Source organism: Tachyglossus aculeatus (genome assembly GCF_015852505.1).
Source record: "Tachyglossus aculeatus isolate mTacAcu1 chromosome 12 unlocalized genomic scaffold, mTacAcu1.pri SUPER_6_unloc_1, whole genome shotgun sequence".
NCBI lineage: Eukaryota > Metazoa > Chordata > Mammalia > Monotremata > Tachyglossidae > Tachyglossus > Tachyglossus aculeatus.
In genome coordinates, this window is record NW_024044828.1 from 7,713,830 (window position 1) to 7,737,928 (window position 24,099).

At 39.9% G+C, this 24,099-nt stretch overlaps 1 protein-coding gene across 5 annotated transcripts in view; it reads right to left on the bottom strand.

Moving 5' to 3' along the window:
- PCLO (piccolo presynaptic cytomatrix protein) overlaps positions 1-24,099 on the bottom strand; it is a 299,418-nt gene that overhangs the window by 154,965 nt on the left and 120,354 nt on the right. The gene's annotated exons all lie outside the window — the stretch shown is intronic.

The following is a 24,099-nucleotide window of genomic DNA, read 5'->3' on the forward strand; positions in this document are numbered from 1 at the left end:
AGCTTTCACAAATTGTCGAACCACACAGACTGGAGAGAGATACTCTGGCTGTACAACAGGATCAGGGAGTTGCTATTAAGACAGATAAATATTCCTAATGTGACTATACACATTCCTTTACATTTACAGTAGGTTAGGTAAAGTGTTAGAGGAAGATAATATTAGAAAATATTAATCAGGATTATAATTAATCCACCCCAGAGAGTTATTATCTTTCTTTGCTATTAGTTGGTCCATACTTCAACAAGCAACAGTCTTTATACTTTTATAATGTAATGCTCAACACATGAGGCAGTGAGTAAATACTAAATTGGTAATAATAATTATGATATTGTCAAGCATTTACTATGTGCCAAGCACTGTTCTAAGCACTGGGGTAGATACAAGGTAATCAGGTTGTCCCACATGGGGCTCAGTCTTCATCACCATTTTACAGATGAGGTAACAAGCACAGAGAAGTTAAGTGACTTTGCCCAAGGTCACATAGCTGACAAATGGTGCAGCTGAGATTAGACCCCACAACCTCTAAATCCCAAAACCGTGCTCTTTCCACTAAGCCACACTGCTTCTTCATAACCTACCTATCCCAGGTCCTGGAACAGTGTTTGGCACATAGTAAATGCTTAACAAATACCATCATCATCAACTCAAGTCTTCTAAGTCCCAGGCCTGTGCTCGTTCCATGAGGTCACACTACTCTGCTGCTAATCCAATGAAGTACACACTAGTTATAATGACAATCTTTTCTGCACATTTAAGAATCAGTTTTCCCCTATAGGATTCCAAGGCTGATTACAATTAGTAATAAGGTATCACTTTTCCTTTTAGCCAGTGTTTAAACCAATAAATTCCCTCTTTCTAGGGAGGATCTATTTTAATTGCCAATTGATTCATAATCTCTACCAAAGATTAGGTCATTGATATGCTTTCTATTGCTCTCTCTACATTAAGAATATTTTGTTCGATAAAGCTCCTAAAGACTTTAATAAATTTTACAAGACAATCAAGGGGATCAGTGGACAAGGCCCCAAATGCGTAGCACAGGCTGAAATTTGCTTTGTGTGCAAAGCAACCTTTGTCCAAGAGAAAGTAAAGGTACAAGAGGGAAAGCTGTCAGATAGATTGGATGACATTTGTCATTGATTTCATTCTAGTCTGCATCAATCATGTGCTTCTAAGGAAACTGAATACTACTGTCCTTTGATAAAGTACAATATCCAGCAAGAAGAAAGATATTTTATATTATAAAGCACTTAAAATAACAATACTCATTAATCACATATAATAATACTGAGGTTACTTTCCGGTAATCTTTAATTTCTTAGGGTGTAAGGTCTCTTCAGCTCATGGATGAGGTATGCCCCTTTCCGGAATTTCAAAGGGTTTCTTTTCTCAGATTCTCTCTGGCATCCATCCTGGCAGAGATAAACTGAAGAGATCCGTATCTGAGCTCCCTGCTGCAGTTGCTTAGCTGCCCTCGGGGGGCTAGAGGAAGCCAGATTTCTGGGCAGCCTTGGCACTGACAGTGTCTGTTGTATCCGCTTTTCCAATTGCTGCTCCTCCACTCTACATTGAAATTGTTTGAATGTTGCCTCGGAGTTGGTACAAGGATTTCTATATGTTGCTACTGCTTATATGCTATGGCCTATATGTTTTTCCTCTGTCTTCCTTTAATAATAATAGTAATAATAATAATAATCGTATTTGTTAAGCACTTACTATGTGCAAAGCACTGTTCTAAGCACTGGGGAAGTTACAAGGTGGTCAGGTTGTCCCACGGGGGCTCACAGTTTTAATCCCCATTTTACAGATGAGGTAACAGGCCCAGAGAAGTTAAGTGACTTGCCCAAAGTCACACAGCTGACAGTTGGCAGAGGCGGGATTCGAACCCATGACCTTTGACTCCAAAGCCCGTGCTCTTTCCACTGAGCCACGCTGCTTTTTCTGTCTATGTGTGTCTTCTTCGCTGAGTGCATGTCCCTCTTGCCCTCTGAATCTCCTTGAAAAAGACAAATCTAAGGATGGCTAGCCCACATGCAGCAGAAGGTTAGGGGTAGCTAGGCCCCAGTGGGTGGACTGGGATCCTGTGTGGTAGCCACCTTGACAAGGTTTCTGGTGAGGAAGCCATCTTGAATGTCTGAAGCAGCAGCCATCTTGGGAGGTTGGGGAGGCAAATATGGCCATCCCTGCAATGCTCCAATACAGTGATAGCACTGACCTGGGAATTTAGATTCCTTCAATGTGAATGTGTTATCCCATAATATCACATAACTAGCTGAGAGTCCAGAACCTATCTTGAGTTTTTGGTGTCTCTCCTCTTCCTTCTTCAACTGCTCATTTCAGATTGCCATTTTCTACCTGGCCCCTTCTCTCCATACCTTTATAGCCAACCCTGGGCCATCATTACTACTACTACTACTACTATTAACATTTGTTAAGTGCCTACTATTTATTATTACTACTACTACTAATAATGATAACTATGGTATTTGTTAAGCACTATGTGCCAAGCACTGTTCCAAACGCTGGGGTAGATACAGGGTAATCAAGTTGTCCCACGTGGGGCTCACACTTTTAATCCCCTTCTCCTCAATACGCTATCCAACCTTGGCTTCACTGACTCCGTCCTCTCCTGGTTCTCCTCATATCTCTCCGGCCATTCATTCTCAGTCTACTTTGTGTGCTCCTCCGCCCCTTCCCATCCCCTTACTGTAGGGGTTCCCCAAGGGTCAGTTCTTGGTCCCCTTCTGTTCTCTATCTATACTCACTCCCTTGGTGAACTCATTCACTCCCACGGCTTCAACTATCATCTCTACGCTGATGACACCCAAATCTACATCTCTGCCCCTGCTCTCTCTCCCTCCCTCCAGGCTCGCGTCTCCTCCTGCCTTCAGGACATCTCCATCTGGATGTTTGCCTGCCATCTAAAACTCAATATGTCCAAGACTGAACTCCTTATCTTCCCTCCCAAACCCTGCCCTCTCCCTGACTTTCCCATCACTGTAGATGACACTACCACCCTTCCCGTCTCACAATCCCACAACCTTGGTGTCATCCTCGACTCCGCTCTCTTGTTCACCCCACACATCCAATCCGTCACCAAAACCTGCCAGTCTCAGCTCCGCAACATTGCCAAGATCCGCCCTTTCCTCTATATCCAAACCGCTACCTTGCTGGTTCAATCTCTCATCCTGTCCCGACTGGATTAGTGCATCAGCCTCCTCTCTGATCTCCCATCCTCCTGTCTCTCCCCACTTCAGTCTATACTTCACTCTGCTGCCCGGATCTTCTTTGTGCAGAAACGCTCTGGGCATGTTACTCCCCTCCTCAAAAATCTCCAGTGGCTGCCTGTCAGCCTACGAATCAAGCAAAAACTTCTCACTCTCAGCTTCAAGGCTCTCCATCACCTCGCACTGTTCTAAGCGCTGGTGAGTGCTTTGCACAGAGTCCGCTCCTCTGCTGCTAACCTCCTCACTGTACCTCATTCTTGCCTGTCCCACCATCGACCCACGACCCACGTCCTTTCCCTGGCCTGGAATACCCTCCCTCCGCACATCTGCCAAGCTAGCTCTCTTCCTCCCTTCAAAGCCCTACTGAGAGCTCACTTTCTCCAATTGGCCTTCCCAGACTGAGCCCCCTCTATCCTCTCCTCCTCACCATCCCCCCAACCCTACCTCCTTCCCCTCCCCACAGCACTTGTGTATATATCTGCACATATTTATTACTCTATTTTACTTGTACATATTTACTATTCTATTAATTTTGTTAATGATGTGCATATAGCTTTAATTCTATTTGTTCTGACCACTTTGACACCTGTCTACATGTATTGTTTTGTTGTCTGTCTCCCCTTCGAGACTATAAGCCCGTTGTTGGGTAGGGACCATCTCTATATGTTGCCAACTTGTACTTCCCAAGTGCTTAGTACAGTGTTCTGCACACAGTAAGCACTCAATAAATACAATTGAATGAATGAATCCCCATTTTACCGATGAGATAATGGAGGCACAGATAAGTTAAGTGACTTGCCCAAGGTCACACAGCAGACAAGTGGCAGAGTCGGCATTAGAACAATAGTAATAATAATAATAATGGTATTTATTAAGTGCTTACTATGTGCAAAGCACTGTTCTAAGTGCTGGGGAGTGCTTTGCACATAGTAAGTGCTTAATAAATGCCTTTATTATTATTATTACGAGGTGATCAGGTTGTCCCACGGGGGACTCACAGTTTTAACCTCCATTTTACAGATGAGGTAACTGAGGCACAGAGAAGTTAAGCGACTTGCCCAAAGTCACATAGCTGACAGTTGGTGGAGCTAGGCTTTGAACCCATGTCCTCTGACTCCCAAGCCCATGCTCTTTCCACAAAGCCACACTGCTTCTCTAATTGGCAAGCTGTGGTACTAGGCTCTTGGGTAGATAAAAGATAAGCAGGTTGGGCAAAGCCCCTGTCCCACATGGGGCTTAATATCCAGAAAACATATTTTATTAACAATTTAAAGATGAGGAAACACAGAAAAGTTATGCGACTTGCCCAAGGTCATATAGCAGGCAAATGATGGAACTGGGATAAGAACACTGGTCCTCTGACTCCTAGCCCCGTTCTCTTTCCACTAGGCCATGTTGCTTCACTTATCCTGAGGGTCAACATTACCTGGTGCAGAGAACACAGGATTAGGAGACCTGGGGTCCAATTCTACCTAAATCACTGTCAGAATGAATGATCTGGGTAAATCATAACCATTCAGAACCTCAATTTCCCCATCCCAACTGAGAATAAGAAAGTCGCCACTCCCTCACCCCCACATACATATACGGATTTCTTAGACTGTGAGTTCCATTTAGGATAAGGATTGTGTCCAGTCTGATTATCCTGACCCTATCACAGTACTTAACACAGTGTTGTAGCCCACATTGTCCCTCAATTCCCCACAAGTGAACTGGAACAAGATTCTGTGTTTCTCCTAGTTAGATTGGTTCTTCCCTTTGGCACGTTCCACCAGTGTGGCATATTGTTTTCAAACACTTTATTGAATTTTTTATTACTTGGATTCGGAGCCTGACGGCTTTCACACTAGTTGGTTGGTCTGATTTCACATAGTCGCCTAAGTACTATTTTCCCCAATCAGCCCTGTTATTAAAGCTAAAGCTACATGCAAATTTCCTGCACCTGCTTGACAGCTTCCACACAGAACAATGGTTCCAATCCTCCCCCCTTTCTCAGGTCCATTATTTCAGGGCACCTCATGATCCCAAATCCCAGCAAGCAGAGAAACGGGGGTTTCTTCTGGGACAGACAGGGCCTTTCCACAAAATTGAAGGGATCTGGGGCCTTGAAGGCTGCCCATCTTAAAATCCACACTCCTCCAACCCTGGGCAGTCAGCCTCACATAAGGGCGGGTGTTGGGAGGGAACCTCTCCAGGATGAAGGCAGGCATGCTTCCAGCCCAACAGATGGAAAGAAGCAGGGTCTGCCAAGAGTTTGTTCCGGATTCCCTCATGTAGGGGTAGAGGAAAAAGAATCCTGTCCAAATCATTGTTCTGAAAGAGCATGCTTCTGGGTGGAGCATGTGCTATGGTGAATTCAACTTTAAAAAAATCAAACAAAACAACTCTGGAAAAGAAGAAGAGGGAGAGGCATCTTTTCCCCATGAGGTATGGTACTCGATGACCTCCATCTAGGGTTTTTAAGAATGGACATTTTTAACAAATCAGAAGTGAATTTGAAGGTTGCTGTCCATGGATGTGGTCACTCATCACTGTTATTCTTCCAACTTTTAAAACATGTAAAACTCAAACCTAGCAATTCTAGGCCTCAGCTCCTTGTGGGCAATGAACATATCTACCAACTCTGTTAGGTTGAACTCTCTCAAGCACTTAGTGCAGTGCTCCAGTGCTCTGCACACAGTAAACGCTCAGTAAAAGATTGATTGATTAAGGGAAGAAACAAATCTATAGATACTGCTTGAAACAAGCTTTAAAAACAAGCACTCCTGCCAACCACATCAGTTCACAGCCACTGTCGTGCTTTGTGCCCCTTATCTTCCATTGCAGTCTACCTAAATCACTTTCTATAACATCACCTCTGGACCAGAATGTTTGTTGAGGGATGGCCACACTTTAACCAAGCTTCACCATATATAGATCATTGCTGGCCTTCCCATAAGACACTAAGAAAGTGGAATAACCACAAACGCTAAGGTAACTCTACCTACATGTTTTTGTGTGCTGAGGACACCTCTGACAAAAGTCTCATCTAATTTTACCTGAAAAATTTGGCGGCAATACAAACTTTCTTCATTAATTTTTCACACTACTGAAACACTTTCAGACCCCACTAGGTAAAGCTTATGAGTAAAAGGGTATCGGAAGAGCAATTCAAATCATATGGCCTTCAGAGTTTAGGAATCCCTTCTCCTACGATGCATCAAGTGAAAATCAATCAGTGGTATTGATTGAGTGCTTACTGTGTGTAGAGCACTGGCATTAAGGGAGAGTACAACAGAGTTAAATAGATACGATTCCTTGCTTTGGTCACCAACAGCATTCAGAAATGTGCATATTCAATTACCAGTAGGATATCCAAGGAGCCAAGCATTTATAATTAATTCTGGTTGTCAGGGCCGGTTCTTCAACTACACGGCCAAGTGCTCTGATGGAATTTTCTTTGTGTTCTACCGCTTTACTGCTCCCTACATGGCAATACTTCTGTCATTTAGCAGGATCTGGCTCCCCTAAGGGAGCAGGAACATAAAATCTGATTGCATAGAATTGTTCCATCTGTGAGAGCTGAAAATCGGGGTAAACGAAATAGCATAAATGCTAGTCATGGATGGAGACATCTAAAAGACAACACCTGATGAATAGTACTATGAGTTTGTTATTTGCTGAAGTCTGGGCTACATACACTGAAGAAATACTTGGCAGAAGGCCTTGTTAAGTCCACGTTACAGCTGGGTTATTTTCCTATCAATAGCTTATGCACTATTTGAGAGGCTAGCTTTCCCAGCCCTGCCCAAGTTATACAAAACCAGGACTGTGTCTTACGGGATAAGACCCCTAATGAAAGAGATAATTACAAACCTAGCAAAGTGCTTTGTTTTTCAACAAAGAAATGACACAATAATGAATGGCACATTACTCCCACACAGACTGTAAAGTTTATGACCATACACCAAGCCATTCTTGATACCCAGGTGCTGTGGCACCTTTCCCAGAATCAATTTGATTACTGGGGCCTAGAAGAGACAAAAAGGCATCTTCCACTAGATTCACCAGGCCTAGCAAATTCAAGAATCCCTCTAATGGGCACAACTGACTCTAGGTAATTTCCTGGGCACTGGCAACCAAGCATGAAGGCTGGGAATTCTGGCTTCTGGCAGTTATCACCTTGGTGATTTGTTCATTCTCCCCAGGCAGGCATTCCTTCCAGAAAAAAAGAGGCCTTAGGAGCTTTAGCTAGAACCCAATGGAAGGCTAGGGGGGCATAATGCCATAACATAGTGCTGGACTGTTTCTGTTATAAGCCTATTTCAAGCAGAAGCTAAGCCTCCCCAGGCAACGGGGTTGGTGCTCATTACCATTACATCGGGAAGGGACTATAACACTGAACTTCAAACTGTTACAGATTGGTTCCAAATGCCACGCTGAGGGGTTTCAAAAGGGTCACAGAAACGATAGATAAATGTTCGAGAAAGCTGGAACATGCTGATGCTTGAAATAGGTGTATTTCAATTATTTTTAAAACATCTCTCCCAACCCCTTGTTCACCACTGAAACAATGGTTGACATAAAACTGGTGTTCGAGGACACCGAAGTGTTCAGAAAGGAAAGTACTCTGTGGTAAGAGAAATTACTGCTCATTTTAAACATCTTGGGAATCTTTCTTGTATTCTCTCCTCTACCTCCCAATTAAACACCAACCCTTGTGTTGAATCTTAAACTAAGACGAATGGACAAAAATGATTACTGCATATTCTAAGACTTACCTTAGGAAGTTTATATGGGCAGCAAAATCTTAAATAATGCAACTCAGCATTAACAATACTATGCCAGCCCAAGAAGTACAGTATGAGAAGTTCTCTACTCTTTCAAAAAACTTAATTGAATAGACAGAGATAACACACTCTAGAATTACAGAATGTAAATACCACAGTGGAATTTAATGCAAACATTGAAAACACAATTTGGTTATTGTGTTAAATTTCATACTTGAAAGAGGACAAAAATGATTACAAATCTGGGCTTTTTTTTTGTCTTGTGAGAATATGCCAGAACGGCAGTCTTAACACGTTTTGGTCACAGCTGACCGCCTGAAAGGAAGATCTTTAGGTTCCTTTTTTTTGAATTTTATAATTAATATCTCAAATAACAATTTGGATGATGATTTTTAATAATTTTTAAAAAATATTTTCACATTACCCATCTCATTTTGTCCTCAGAAGTCTTATGAAGTTATATGAGGTAAATTATATTTTCCCCATTATTCAGATGAGGAAGTTGAAGCCCAGATAAGCTAAGTGACTTACTCAAAGTCTCACAGTAGACGAATGGCAAAGCTGAGGTGGCCCCTGATGGCATTTGTGAATAGATCTAACAGGCCAATGTTAAATAATGTGTTACATAAGTTATGCAACCTCACATGATGATGTCACATGGGACCATTTACAAAATTTGGCAAGATCTGTTTAATCTGGTTCAGGAAGATTATGGCGACTGAGGAAAACCAGAGTCTGGAGAAGGTAGTTGGCCCAAAGGACAGCCTGGAAATCCCTTCCCTTTTCCCCCTGCTCTCAAGGCAAAGTGAGGAGACATTGTAAAATCCATTTTTTAAAAATAAATTGTAAAGAGTGTCATAAAAAGTGATGTCTTTTTAAACCTGACAACCAGAATCATTTTTCTTATTTTCAGTGTACCACAAATTATTCTGTGGACACTAGTAAAAAGCTGCAGGGGACTATTTGCCTCATTGTTTTACAGCACAGCTGGGGACAGACTATACCAGAAAATAGAAGGTTTTTGAGATAAGGGGTACACTATTATCTCCTTCAAAACCTTCCTTAAATCTTAAATATATCCTCCTATAGGTCATCCCAGACTAAGCCTTTTATTTCTCTTATCCACCCTCCCTTCTGCATCAACTATGCATTTGTCTGGGTAGCTCTTAAGCACTTTGATACTCAACCCAGCCCCACAATACTTACGCAGATATTCTTGTATTCTAATATTTCCTGTATCCAAAATTCCAATTTAATGTCTGTCTTCCCCTGTGGACTGTGGACAAGGCTCATGCCTACTAACTCTGCTGTACTGTACTTTCCCAAGAGCTTAGCTCAACGCACTCCACACAAGCACTCAATAAATACCTTTGATATTTGTTTTATGAGAAGCTGTATGCAAGCTATACTGAAAAGCAAAGAGCAGCCTGACCCCCAGAGGATTCCACTTCTGGAAAGTTTTCAGACTTTTTCTTTAGACTTCCTTCCCAGGGCCCATTGTTTCTAACAATGGTAGTGGGCTTCCGTTATCAAGTTTTCCTAATTACTCCTTAGGGAGAAAGTAAAAGGAAATATTGTACCATGCAACACAATGAAGTGATCCTCCAAACATAATTATCTGTTTACTGATAAATTTGCCAAACCTGAACTGAAATTCCATTGAAATCTGTATTTGCACTTGATATTGTAAAAACATGATTCTATCACACCAGTTCATCAAAAGTATCGATTAGTGAATGGATTAAAATTACCTGCAGCTCAAGTCAAGAAATGAGATTTGTATCTCATGGTTTTAATATTGCATGGCTTTAGACTAACCACTTAACCACTAACCACTTAAAAACACAACTAGTAACCTAACTAATACAAATATTGTCTTTGTTTTATTTGGAATATCTCTCAGATCGAGTGAATGCCTCTAAATGAGTAAAAGGGTTATTATTAATTCAATGGAACCCTTGAAAGGAAGATAGGCTCTAATGGGCTTTTAGAACTTCTAAACCCTCTGCATAGCTAAACACTTTCACATATCCCAATTCCTGAAATAGTTTTATCCCAATATGTTTATTAACGCAGTGCAATCAGTTCTATCATAATACATGTTCTCACTACACACGTTGGCTAGAACACTGTTAGGGAAGTAGGAACATTTAATCTGAAATTGCAGGTATGTTGAGTGAAGACATACTGGATAAAACAGCGTGTCTGCATCCGTGCAGTGTTGGAATGGGCAAATACTGCAGCATATGCTTTCCTAAATGTGGCAAGTTGCAAGAATGACAACATTGTGATAAAATACTATGGGTACAGGTAAATGCAGTAATGAGACATTGAGCCCAAATAAAAAGAAAAGTTGTAAAACTATGGGAACTTTGCTAGAATGGAAAGTGGATTAGTAAAATGGGAATAATTTTAGAGTAATTTGTTATCTTAGAATTCTGAATTGGCAAACCTAACAGGTCCTATCACCCCAAGTGTTAAAGTTTGCATTTCAAATGCCTCCTTTACTGTGAAAATAGACTTGAATTATAATGGACCACTGTTTTCTAACAGCAGTGATAATTCTCAGATCCTCATTAAACTCCTAATAATGATAAAATGAAGATTATAAAATAATAAAATAAATGATAAATGATAAAATTAAAAAATAAAATGAAGGTGCCATTCTCTATAAAACAATTATTTTTCTTTAGAAAATGCACTGAATTGGGCATTTCAAGGATGTCATACATTCATACTCTATGTAAAAGTGTGTGTCCTAAATTGAATCCAAATACTGAATTGGACTAACCAATTTGGTAATTGGAAGACATTGCAGCTATGATCAATAAATTTGGAGCTAATTGAGTGTCCCTTAAAATAATGGTGCTTTCATAATCATGTTAAAGTAAAACCAAAGAGCTTGAGAATAGAGAACTGCAAAAATCTAGTACCTTTACTGAGCCTGAGTCTCTTTAATTAGCAGACACCATGAACAGCTGTTAACAGGTTGCCAGAGCACGATAAAAATTTAAGCAATGCTAAATAGAGCACTTAGCTTCAAAGTCCATCAGAAAATTTAATAGCATTCTAAACTACCCTAATGCAGGCAATTCAGATGAAAGAAAAATAATTATAATTATGAGACTATTTGGAAACATGTTTTTACACATAAATAAACTACTCAGTTTCAATAAAAAGTGCCAAGCGCATTCTCCTGAATCCAATGCATTATCTAAAATTGAAAATATAAATTTCAAAAGCACTTTCACACCAGTGTCCACCTTCAGTCACAAATGTTTCTGGTCACTGCAACTTAAACAAAATGGCTCTCAACTGAATGTCAAGCAATGCATTCATTAAGCACATGCTGTGTGCAGAGCACTGTGCTTAAGTGCTTGGGAGAGTACATTAGAAGTGAAAGACAAGATTGCTGCTCTCAAGGTACTTGCACTCTAAAGTAGCAAACCAAGTAATGTCAACTCAGTTAGCACCTCTCAATCAATTAATGGTATTTGAGTGCTCACCTTGTGTGGAGCACTGAACTAAACACTTGGGAGAGTACAATCCAACAGAGTCTGTAGACAAGCTCCCTGCCCACAATGAGTTTACAGTACAAATACTCTCCATACTGAATATAGTTCTCCCAGGCTTCAGAATGCTAGTCAGAAATACTGAATATTCTTAGCCTCTGTTCTCAACTGGAGAACCAGGGACAAAAGACCTTTTACTGCAGAGAGAGAAGACTCTCTCTATTCCCTTATTCCTGTTCCAAAAGGACTAGAAACAGTTCCAGCTGAGAACCACTGTCGAGGTTCTTATGATGGGCTCAATCACTGGGATTGCGGTTCTCAAAAGCACAGCTCTATCAACCAGAGAGTCATTGGAAGGGGAGTAACAATAATAATTTTGGAATTTTTTAAATGCTTACTATGTGCCAAGCACTTGTACTTGGCACTGGGATAGATGCAAGATAATCTGGTAGTACACAATCCCTGCCCCACAAGGGGGTCAATATCTGAGGGGGAGAGAGAACATAATAATTGATAATAATTACGGTATTTAAGTGCTTATTATGTGCTAAGCACTGTTCTAAGCGCTGGGGTAGATACATGGTAATCAGGTTGTCCCACGTGGGGCTTACAGTCTTAATCCACATTTTACAGATGAGGTAACTGAGTCACAGAGAAGTTAATTGGCTTGCCCTAGGTCACATAGTAGACAAGTGGCAGAGCCTGGATTAGAACCCATATCCTCTGACTTCCAAACCTGTGCTCTTTACGCTGAGCCACTTCGAATCAAACATGTATTTGATCCCCATTTTACAGATAATGAAACTGAGGCACAGAGAAGTTAAATGATTTGTCCAAGATCACACGGCAGGCAAATGGCAGAGCCAGCATTAGAACTCAGGTCCTCTGGCTCCCAGATTCGCGTTCTTTCCACTAGGTTATGCAATTGTCTCTAGGCCACACTCAAGTGCTATGCTTAAAACTGCTGTGAGGGAAAATGCTTTGGCTCCCTATCGAACAACATTTATCTATGACCAGGACAACATAAATGTTACCCATTTTTAGTAGTAATCTGAAACATTTGTCATTTGAACAACCTCTGTCACAAAGTAAGTGCTTAAGTATCATAATAATAACAATACATGTATGGGTGTAAGGAAGGGGAAGGGAAACGGCAATAAATATACTAACTTTAATGTGTAATTGTTAGCTTTTACTGTTTTTATCTTTCCTCCGTGTATAAACACCTTGTTAGTAGGGACTGTCCTCAATTTATATCTCTATCAATCAATCAATCACCACATGACCAGGTTAAAGAGCATAGGATTGCAAGTCAAAAGATCCAGTTTCTGATCTTGGCTCCTCCACTTGCCTGTTGTGTGACCTTTGGGCTTCAATTTCCTCATCTGTAAAATTAGGATTAAATAATTTCATTCCCTTCCCTTTAGACTGTGAGTCCCATGTAGAACTGGGCTGATGTCGTATCTGATTTTCTTGTATCTCTCCCGTTGTTTAAGTACAGTACTTGACAGAAAGTGCTTAAAAATACCACAGTTAATATTTGAGTCTTTTCTCTGCGAGACCACCATAATACAGAATTCCTGCCCTGAGGATATTACAAACTTAGTGGGGATGAAAGACACTAAAAGTCAGGGGTTTTGAAAAAATGAGTTTAAAGTACACTGGTGCTAATCAGGGAAGTATTCAATAATTTAGGGGCATATATGAATTGGAAATGACCTGATGGCATTTGAAGAAAAAAAAAATAATCCCAAAACCCAGTATAGTGCTATAATAATTGCGGTATTTGTTAGGCACATACTGTTCTAAGCACTGGGGTAGATATGAGATAATTAGATAATTAATTAGATAATTAGGTCCCACATTGGGCTAGCAGTCTTAGTAGAAGGTAGAATAGAGTATTGAATCCCTATCAGGCAGTTGAGAGAACTGAGGTACAGAGCAGTTAAATGACTTGCCCAAGGTCACAAAGTAGGTATTTGGCAAAGCTGGGATTAGAACCAGGTCCTCTGACTTCCAGGCCCATGATATTTCCACTAGGCCATGGGTGCTGCAGAGAGAGAAGCCTCTCTCTATCCCCTTATTCCTATTCCAAAAGTACTAGAACCAGTTCCAGCTGAGAACCACTGTCGAGGTTCTTATGACGGGCTCAATCACTAGGATTGCTGTTCTCAAAAGCACAGCTGTATCAACCAGAGAGTCATTGGAAGGGCCCATGATATTTCCACTAGGCCATGGTGCTTCTTTATGCAATGCAAAAAGTAGAGCTCAACAAATACTGGCAATAAACAATAATGGTACATGACCAGCATTTTGAAACTTCTGGTTATTAGGGTTAATTAATCCTTTAATTAACAATCAGTCAGGAAAGAACACTTTTTTTTTGACCTATTGGCATCTGAGACTGAGACAGGAATAAAATAATGAATATTAACTTCCAGGTTTATTTTGGGAACATAGACTAAGTATTCTATGAGGGAAACATAGGAATCTAAGAATGGAACAACATGCAAAGCAGTAAATTATAAATGTGAAAACATTTGCATAAAGCTCATTATGGGCAGAGAATGTGACTACAATAGAATTAGCCTTCTCCTAAGTGCTTAGTACAGTGCTCTGCCCTTAGTAAGAACTCAAATAGCACTGATTGATAAGTTGAAGTTCATCTTTTATCCACTCCATCACGTATCAATTTCTTGTTATGCCTCTGTCCAGCATTCTGCCTGTTAACGTCCATGAGCCTTCTCAGCCAGTCTGGGGTTTTGATTCCCAGTTACTCAGATTTTCATCTTGTATAATTTCGCTGAATCTCCTACCCTCACTTTAATTATCTGTTTTGATCCTCAACTCTCACCTCTCTCAGCAATCCCTTCCTCCACAGTCTCTGTCGACATGCCAACGCTACTCTCTTGACTCTGTTCATTTCATTCTAGGCTCTGATTTGAGTCAACACTTATTCAGTTAACCTTCATTCCCTGTTCCCCACATCTTGCTGCCCACATATGCTTAGCTCAGGTATTTAGGAGGGGTCAGTATTATTGATATAAATTAGTTGTGTCAAGCCACATTTCATGCTATATTTAAAAGTACATTTGATTAATCAATGGTATTTATGGAGCACTTACTATGTGCACTGCACTGTATTAACCACTTGGAAGAGTACAAAAGAATCACATCTAATGGAACAACATATACACATTTGAACAATACAGAAAAAGCTAGTGATCAGAACTGTATCATTAAAGCAGAAGCAATTTTAGAAAGATTGTCATAACAATATGCTACTTTTAGGAAAATAAACACTTTATGCTACCCCTCAGAAAAGCCTTATCTGGTTTACGTAAATTGAATCAGTGCTCTAACACTTCGAGGAAATAACAATTGCCCCCTAACACTGCTTAGCTGACGGCAAACATAAAGTTCCTTAATTTAATTCAAGTAAAAAATAAAATCACACATATAAATAATGACAAGTGTTTTTTTCTTTCTTTCTCTCTCGCTCTCCCCTTGGCACCCATCCCCAAAATAACCACTTGTTCACCCCTTCCCTCATGCCTGGAACTCCATCCACCTTCACAACTTTTAGACCATTGTTCTGCCCATATTTTAAGCCTTTCTCGAATCATAACTCCTCCAGGAGGTTTTCCCTGATTAATCTCATCTCCCCACCTTATTTCTCCACCTACTGCCACTTCAAGACTTCTGCTTCTAATCCTAGCTCTGCTATTTGCCTGTCAGTGAATTGTATTTATTGAGCACTTACTGTGTTCAGAGCACTGTACTAAGCACTTGGGAGAGTACAACAATAAACTGGCACATTCCCTGCCCACAACAAAAGAAAGAAAGCAATTGATTACTACCCAAAGGAGACAATGATTTGGATATGGAAGCTTTTAGTATAAACATGGAGAGAGGATGAGTGGGAGAGGTTTTAGGATGATTTTAAATATTCCCTGCTCTGAGAACAGTATACAAGCATCACAGAATCCTTACAAAGGGCCATAGTCTCCTTGTATGCTTTCTATAGTAAATTTACCAAAGTGTCATCATCATTATTACCATCACCAACACCAATATTTAATGACATCTACTGTGGACTGGGTATTCAAATAACATAGATGCAGAAGCCACAGTCCCTTGCTTTCTACTTCTCACTGAAAACAAAACATACCCACTCACTCTGCAACAGCTACTAGAATTTAGTAGCTCAGGGAAGGTAGCCATGATCATCCATCTGCCACAGAAGACCGAGTTGGTTTCCTTGCCATCATTTTCCTACCTCAGTTTGGCTTAATCTGCAAAATAATTGCTGCTTGTTGTTTTAGTCTTTGTTTCATATCTGTTGGGTTTCCAGATACCCCCATTTGTAAAGGATAATCCTTATTTCTTTGTTAATCCCAGTTTTACTTTTAATGGTATTTAAGTTTTTACTATGTGCCAAGCACTAAATGCTGGAATAGTTACAACATATTCAAGTTGGACACAGTTCCTGTCTCATATGAGATTCACAGGGAAGAAGGGAATAGGATTTAATCCCCGTTTTACAGATGAGGAAACTGGGGCTCAGAAAAGTTAAGTGGCTTGCCTATGGCCATTTAGCCAGTAAGTGATGAAGCCAGGATTGAAACCCAGATCCCCTGACTCCCAAGCCAATGATTTTTCCACTAGGCCACATGCTTGATTTTTTCTGGGCATTATCCTTACAGTTACACAATAACCAAAGAAAACCACTGAACCACATGGAATCAGAATGCAACATGCACATTCTGCGTGGTTTTTCTAATCCTGGAAGCAATGTATAAAGGGAAAAATGAATAGCAATAAAATTATATTAATCTCATGTTGCCAGGTAACAAGTTCTAAAGAGTCCTTTCCCAGGGGTTCTTCCTCCATCTTATAATAGCCAGGTAAATAGGCTTTCTTCTTACTAATGGGAAAATATAGATGGGTCTATTTTTAGAGCGTCAATTTCTCTTCATTTTTTATTGCCAGCGATACCTTATCTGCTTCCTGATATCGACTGGAAACTCCCAGCTCAAATGAAGGGGAGGACTGAACTATTATCCAGCTGACTTGCATCATGCAGATGGGCTGGTTGCATCTTCCTTGGTCACACAGTGAATTTCCTAATTGGATGGGGTACTCCAGATAAATAATCAATCCTCCATTTCATTTGGGCTCTGTAGCCCTAGGCAAACCTTTGGTCATAGAAGAGATCGAAATGGAGCATTTATCTATTTCAGGAATTACCTCAATTTTCATAAATATCAAGTATTCGAAAATGTACAAACTAATCCATCAATACTATGTTTTGAGCCCTTACTGTGTACAGAGCACTATACCAGGCACTTGGGATAGTACAATAACACAGATTTGGTAGACATGTTTCCTGCCCATAAAAAGCATAAGCTGAAAGGAAAGACAGACATTAGTACAAGTACTTAAATTATGGATGTGTATTTAAGTGCTGAGGGGCTGAGGGTGGGGTGAATTAGAGAGTACAAATCCAAGTGCAAAGGTGACACGGAAGAACAAAGGAGTACGGGGAATAAAAGCTTATTCGCAGAAGGCCTCTTGGAGGAGATGTGATTTTAATAAGCTTTGACAGTGAGGAGAGTGATCTCCGTCAGATATAAAGGAGGAGGGAGTTCCAGGCCCGAGACAGGTCGTACCATTCCACTTTTGTTCACTTTGTAATGATTAATAGTATGAGAAGAAGCACAAATGAGAATTTACTTTTCCCCTCTTGAAAGATAGAGAATGGAGGGGCTAGGAGCATTTATGAGAGCTCCCAGGTTTGTAAAGATTCTCTCAGATAAAGTTTGTTAGTATGTTTGGTTTTGTTCTCTGTCTCCCCCTTTTAGACTGTGAGCCCATTGTTGGGTAGGGACTGTCTCTATATGTTGCCAATTTGTACTTCCCAAGCGCTTAGTACAGTGCTCTGCACATAGTAAGCGCTCAATAAATACGATTGATGATGATGATGATTTATTGAGCGCTTACTGTGTGCAAAGCACTGTACTAAGTGCTTACCATCTAAGTAGTCAATTACACCTGTATTTTAGCAGGCTTCTTGTCAGTTTCCAGCTAGCTCCCAAGCATCTTTCCCTAAACTTAACACCCTTAGTATTTGCCATGCACAAAATACAATTTACTGCCATTATCTTGGGAAGCTGGTTACATTAGGAATGCAAACATACCCAGCAGGAGCAACTCAACAATAATCCTTTCCTTCCCCAGCAGTAAGATTTCTATCTCTTCTGATGACTTGTCACCTGTCCACATGTTTTGTTTTGTTGTCTGTCTCCCCCTTCTAGACTGTGAGCCTGTTGTTGGGTAGGGACCGTCTCTATACGTTGCAAACTTGTACTTCCCAAGCGCTTAGTATAGTGCTCTGCACACAATAAGCACTCAATAAATACGATTGAATGAATGAATGATCACTTTTATGTCCATTATTCATATTTTTCAGAGCTCTGGATTTCTGTGACACATGTAATGCCATAATTTACATGCATCTGGGAGGGGAACACAACAGTTCTGAGGCAAGTGCGAGGGCTCAGGGATTACCCACAAAAATCCTCTAAAAGATATATCCATTTGGCTTATTCATACAAAATGGCATGTCATCATGGTACAGGGTGTATCTGGTGTGATGGGTATGATGTCACAGTGAACATCTTTCTCAGACAGATTGAGAGCCCCAAGCAGAACAGGGACTATGTCTGACCTAATTATCTCATCATTTGTCAGTATTTGACATATAATTAGCACTTAATACCATAAAAATGATGCTAAGTGCATAGGTGGTGTATATACATCCCACTCCCCTCCCCCTCCCCCCCAAAAAAACCTCAAAAACTTTCTGTCGGTGTTGAAAAGGATTTTATCAGCGATGCAGTTCCTCTGAGGGAAATACCATTTGGATACTGTGCACCGGTAGGTGATTCTGGGCACATTGGTGGGAAGGAGCCTGTTATTTCCATTACAACAATGCTCGGGGGAGTAGTAATCTCTACAGTAACTAGAGTCCAAATTGCCTAGCACTTTTTAAATGTGCTGGCAGCATTCTGTCTGTTTAATTATTTTTGCAACAGTGATGAAATTCTGTCCTTAATGTAGCAGAATGATTTATGGAGTTAAAAGTTTACTATTTTCTAAAGGAGGATTTACTTCATTTCAGGGGAAGCCAAGTGATTTTATTTCTTTCTCATTTATACAAACAATCTGTCAGGCTGGAATGAATTATGCCCCCTTGTTAAATGAATAAGGATTAAAAAACAGACTTGTCTACATTATCACAATTTAAAGAATGTTCTTTCATTATAGTCATTTACACATTTATACTTTCCCCTCTCAGTACCCTACCAGTCTCGACTATGGGAGGGAGAGTCAAGCAAAGGCATATTCATTCCATTCCTAACTTGGGCAGTGGCTAGCAAGTGGAAGGCAATCTGCTATAAGTCAAAACTCACCTATGCTGAACAGCAGCAGCACAGGAGAGAGTCGAGGGTGGAGACAAGTTTACAGCACGGAAGAAGACAATGGTAAACCACTTCTGTATTTTTACCAAGAAAACTCTATGGATACACTACCAACACGATTGCAGATGGAGGTGGGGCATACAGGGAAAGATGTGACCATGGTGTCGCTATGGTCAGAGACGACAGCATAAGACAACACTCGAACTTTTTGTGCATTACAATATAGCTGGGATAGTGCCGATCTTGCTGGCTATTGCAAGAAACTTTACCATATTTTACAAATGACCCAGAATTAGACTTGTTCTGGTTAAACTTGTCAGGTTAATTTGGACTGACCACCCCTACCATTATTCACATTAAATGTCCGGATTTTCATTAATGGCAGGAGCATACTCTCAGAATGTGTGAAGTTTAAGGGCCACAGCATTCTGAGACCTGTTCATTTAACATTCTTTCATCAGTATTTATATAGTACCTTTGGTAAGGAATTGTACTTAGACATGTAAAAGCATATAATAAAAGACTTGAACCCTGCTCTCAGGGAATTTATAATCTAATGGGGAAACATTATATCCTTAGTCTTATGAGAAAAATGTTTCACCTGCTTTGTTTTGTTTTTTTTTTGTACTTCCCAAGTATTTAGTATAGTGCACTGAATGAGAGGGTGTTCAATAAACACTTATTGCTACTGCTACTGTAGATGCAATAGGAAAAATATAACTATGAGAAGCAGCAAAAGTATGGGGAAATGAATACATAAATGACTAAATTAATCCTTACATACAATGTGCCAAGCATGGCTGTTGGATGACATGAACAGGAGGGGTGGTGATTAGATCCAAGAAAGCAGACTGGATGAGATAATTTTCTTCAGAAAGGCTTCAAAAATGAACACATCTCTTCCAGGAATTCTTGCTTAATTAATTTTCCATGCTCCCACCCTATTTTTCCCCTATCCTGGATCACCTCTGCACTTTAGTACATACCCACAAAGCAGTTAGGTGCTACTTCTATCCCCACAAACACTGATACAGTTCACTTTTTATATATTTGTTCATTCATTCATTCAATTCATTCAATCGTATTTATTGAGCGCTTACTGTGTGCAGAGCACTGTACTAAGCACTTGGGAAGTACAAGCTAAGCGCCTACTAGGTGTCAAGCACTGTTCTAAGTACTGGGTAGATACAAGTTAATCAGGATGGATACAGTCCCTGTCCCATATGGGATTCAGCATCTAAGGAGGAAGAACAACAGATACTGAATCTCCATTTTGCAGTTGGGGAGACTGAGGCACAGAGAAGTAAACTGCCAAGGTCAGCAGGCAAATTCATTCAATCATATTTACTGAGCGCTTACTGTGTGCAGAGCACTGTACTAAGCACTTGGTGGAGCTGGGATAAGAGCCAAGGTCCTCTGGCTCCCAGGCCTCTGCTTTACTCACCAGAACACACTGCTTCCCTATAGTTGGTTACCTCCACTACCTATAATTTAATTTTGTTCTTTCACTCTAGATTGTAAACTCTTTGAGGGCATAGTTCATGTCTATTTACTCTACTGAATTCTCTCAAGTGCTTAGTATATAGCACTGCAAACAGTAAGTCCTCCACAGATACCACTGATTAACTGATTAGGATTATCTCTCAGAACCTTGGAGAATTTTCTTCCTTCCCATTTACCTCTCCACACCCCATTCCTCATGGTAACTAAATTAGGTTGTGAAGGTGAGAGACTAATCGGAGAAGGTCTTCTGGATAAGATGTGACTCTAAAAGGACTCTGAAGATCAGCTCTCCCATAATCAGGTGGTCTGCTTGACGGACTTCCAAGCAGGATGGAGAGCATCAACACAAGTTGATCCAATACAGGAAGCATTGTGGCCCAGTAGAAAAAGCATGGACTTTGGAGTCATGGGTTCTAATCCCAGCTCTGCCACTTGTCTTCTGTGTGACCTTGGGCAAGTGGCATAACTTCTCTGTGCCTCAGTAGCTCATCTGTAAAAATGGGGATTAAAACTATTTGTTCTATGGGGGACAGGGACTGTGTCCAAAATGATTAGCTTGTATTTACCCCTACTTACTACAGTGCCTGGCACATAGGAAGCTTTTAACAAACACAAAGAAATAGCTCAAAAATGACTCCCAACTATGTCACAGAAAGGAGATTGTAGTTTCTAGTGATCCAAAAGCACTACTTTAAACTGTTACTTTAAACAGATGCGTGAGCACAATATAGTCCACTGTTTTAAGAAGTAGCATGGCTCAGTGGAAAGAGCATGGGCTTTGGGGTCAGAGGTCATGGGTTTGAATTCCAGCTCTGCCAATTCTCAGCTATGTGACTCTGGGCAAGTCACTTAACTTCTCTGTGCCTCAGTTCCCTCATCTGTAAAATGGGAATTAAGACTGTGAGCCCCCTGTGGGACAACCTTATCAACCTTGTAACCTCCCCAGTGCTTAGAACAGTGCTTTGCACTTAGTAAGCGCTTAATAAATGTCATTATTATTATTATCATTATTATTATTATCTTAATGATAACGCCGGGTATTAGAAACTGAAGGTGAAGGAGTATCAGTTTGGAAGGTGATGGAGTTGACAAAGAACTGGAGAAACACTGAAACCCGAAGTAGTATTTGAAAGCAACTGTTAAATGTTTGTTATGTTTCCTGAGGGGAACATTACTTCCAAATATCTGAACCACACTTTACAAATGGAGAGACAAATGAAGTGGAACTGAAATAGGAGGTATAAGAAAAGATTAAAGAAATTGGAGGGTGTTTAGCCTAGGGATGGGCTGACAGCAATCCTCAACTATAGAAAATATTTGTTTTCTAGAACAAACACCAACCAATGTTCTCTAAGACCAAAGAAACACAAATCAGAGAAAAAAGAAAGAGATTTTACTTGGTCACAAGAAAGAACTTGACTTTCAGAGTGTTTGTGGAGACCGTTTATCTAGAGAATTTAAGAGACACATTCTCCTGGCCTGGATAGTCATTTACCTGTTTGGAAACAGTGGGATAGTTTAGATGATTTTTTAAGGTCTTCAGCAAGTCTACTGTAGTCTCTGATTCTAGGAAAGCCTAGAATTGTGAGAAATACATGCCACTTTAATCCAAATAGGATAGCACTTTGGATAAGGAACTTACCTTATGTTTTGAAAATCAAATTAGGAAAATATAACATCTAGTGTCTCTTACCTAAATTTAGTAGAATAAGAAAAAGAATAATGTGGAAAGCAATATAATGAAGTGTCTAATCATGTAATTACATCAAGAGACCACTTAAGAGGTATCTTACAGTTAGTGGTGTGTGGTGATTGGGCAGATAATCATTTTAGCTAGTGACTGAAAAATCTGCTCAGGAAGATCTCAGCTTAAGTGGACAAAGTAAAGTAGTAGGATATTGGCAAGCCATCACAGCACAATACATTTATGAATACAGGAACTAGAATAAAAATGTATAAAAGAATGGAATGACTGACACAAGCATACATAGCAGAAACACAACAGACATTAATGATATCAAATAGCAACTCAGTTGAACAGAAATGAGATTTGCATCAATACTAGAAAAAAGTCCATATGGCAGAGTTAGAAAGGAAGACTTCAGGGAGCAGAGACATCCAAGGGACACTGAAATGTGCTGGAAAAGAGAAACAAGCTTTCAAAAGAAGGGATGTCAGTTAATTTATTATAGGCTAACAGGACAAATATCACAAGATGACATTCCAATCAATGAGGGAAATGAGTCTCCATCAGCACCAAAATTGTAATATTAAGTGAAAGAGGAACGTAAAGATATGGAAAATGAAGCTCCCAACTCCATTTCTCTGGAATTCAGATCTGAAGGTAAATTGGAATTCATGCAATATGCATAATAAAAAGTTACTGGTACACAATATGCACTTTGACTTTTAAAATAAAACATATATGGATCTTTTTTTTCCCAACTGCAATTGAACTCCAAGAATAAAGACTACATTGAAATTCTAAAGGCTAGTCCAAGGCAAGGATGATAACAATAGTGCAGGCCCAAAAGATGATTGAAGATATTATATTCTTTTTAATGGAGACTCAATCTTCAAAATTAGCAGCCTGCTAAAAGCATCAGAGATAAAATATCACCTGTCTGAACTACTATACTTTCTAAATAAATGTCCATACTTTTATCATACCAGACCTGGAAATCACTACACTGATTATACAAAATAACTTTCATTTTTTTCCAATCAATAAAAAAAACTTACCTCAAGAATTTCATGTGAGTGAATTACATCAGTTTTGATTTTGTGGAAAAAAATGGAACCATATTACAAATAAAAGATATCTGAACAATTTTGAATATGGACAAAGTCCTACTGAATTCATGACTACCAAAAATTAAATATAAAAAAAAAACATTTTTGCTCAGTGTTAACCTCCCTCAGTTCTGCCTAATTATCATTTTTTTCTGACAGAGTCATTAGTCAATCAATGGTATTTATTGTGTGCTTTCTATGTGCAGAGCACTGTACTTGGGAGCCCTTGGGAGAGTACAGTACAATACAGCATATTTAGCTGTTTCAACATTCCCTGCCCATATCGAATTAGCAGTTTAGAAACAAGCTTACAGTCATTATCTGGTTCTCTTACCAATCAATGGCATTTAGTGAGTGGTTACTGTGTGCAGAGCACTGTACTAAGCACTTGGAGAGTACAACAGGGTCATGTTGTATCTAAAAGGAGCTTAGAGTCTTGAGAGGGCCACAATCTCTAATATAGGCAGACACATAGACGAGAAAACAATAAGAATGAGTAATAATTCAAAAACTAAAAAATTTCACGAGTAAAATAGTGTAAAGCTAATGAAAGGGACCGTCTTTGGGCATGGTACCAGTTTAATTAAGAAATATCCTTGTGTCCAACAATTCCACTCACTTCAAGACTTGGCAAACTTGAATCATGCCACCTCACAGCTTTTGTCTTTCCAAACTGAAGCATCCTAACCATTCCAGGCCAACTTATAGAAGCTGCTTCATTATCTTGGTCACTATGACTGGCCTTTACTGTATCCTGTTACTATCATATCTAAGATATAGAGAACTCTGTATAGATGAAAAATAGCAA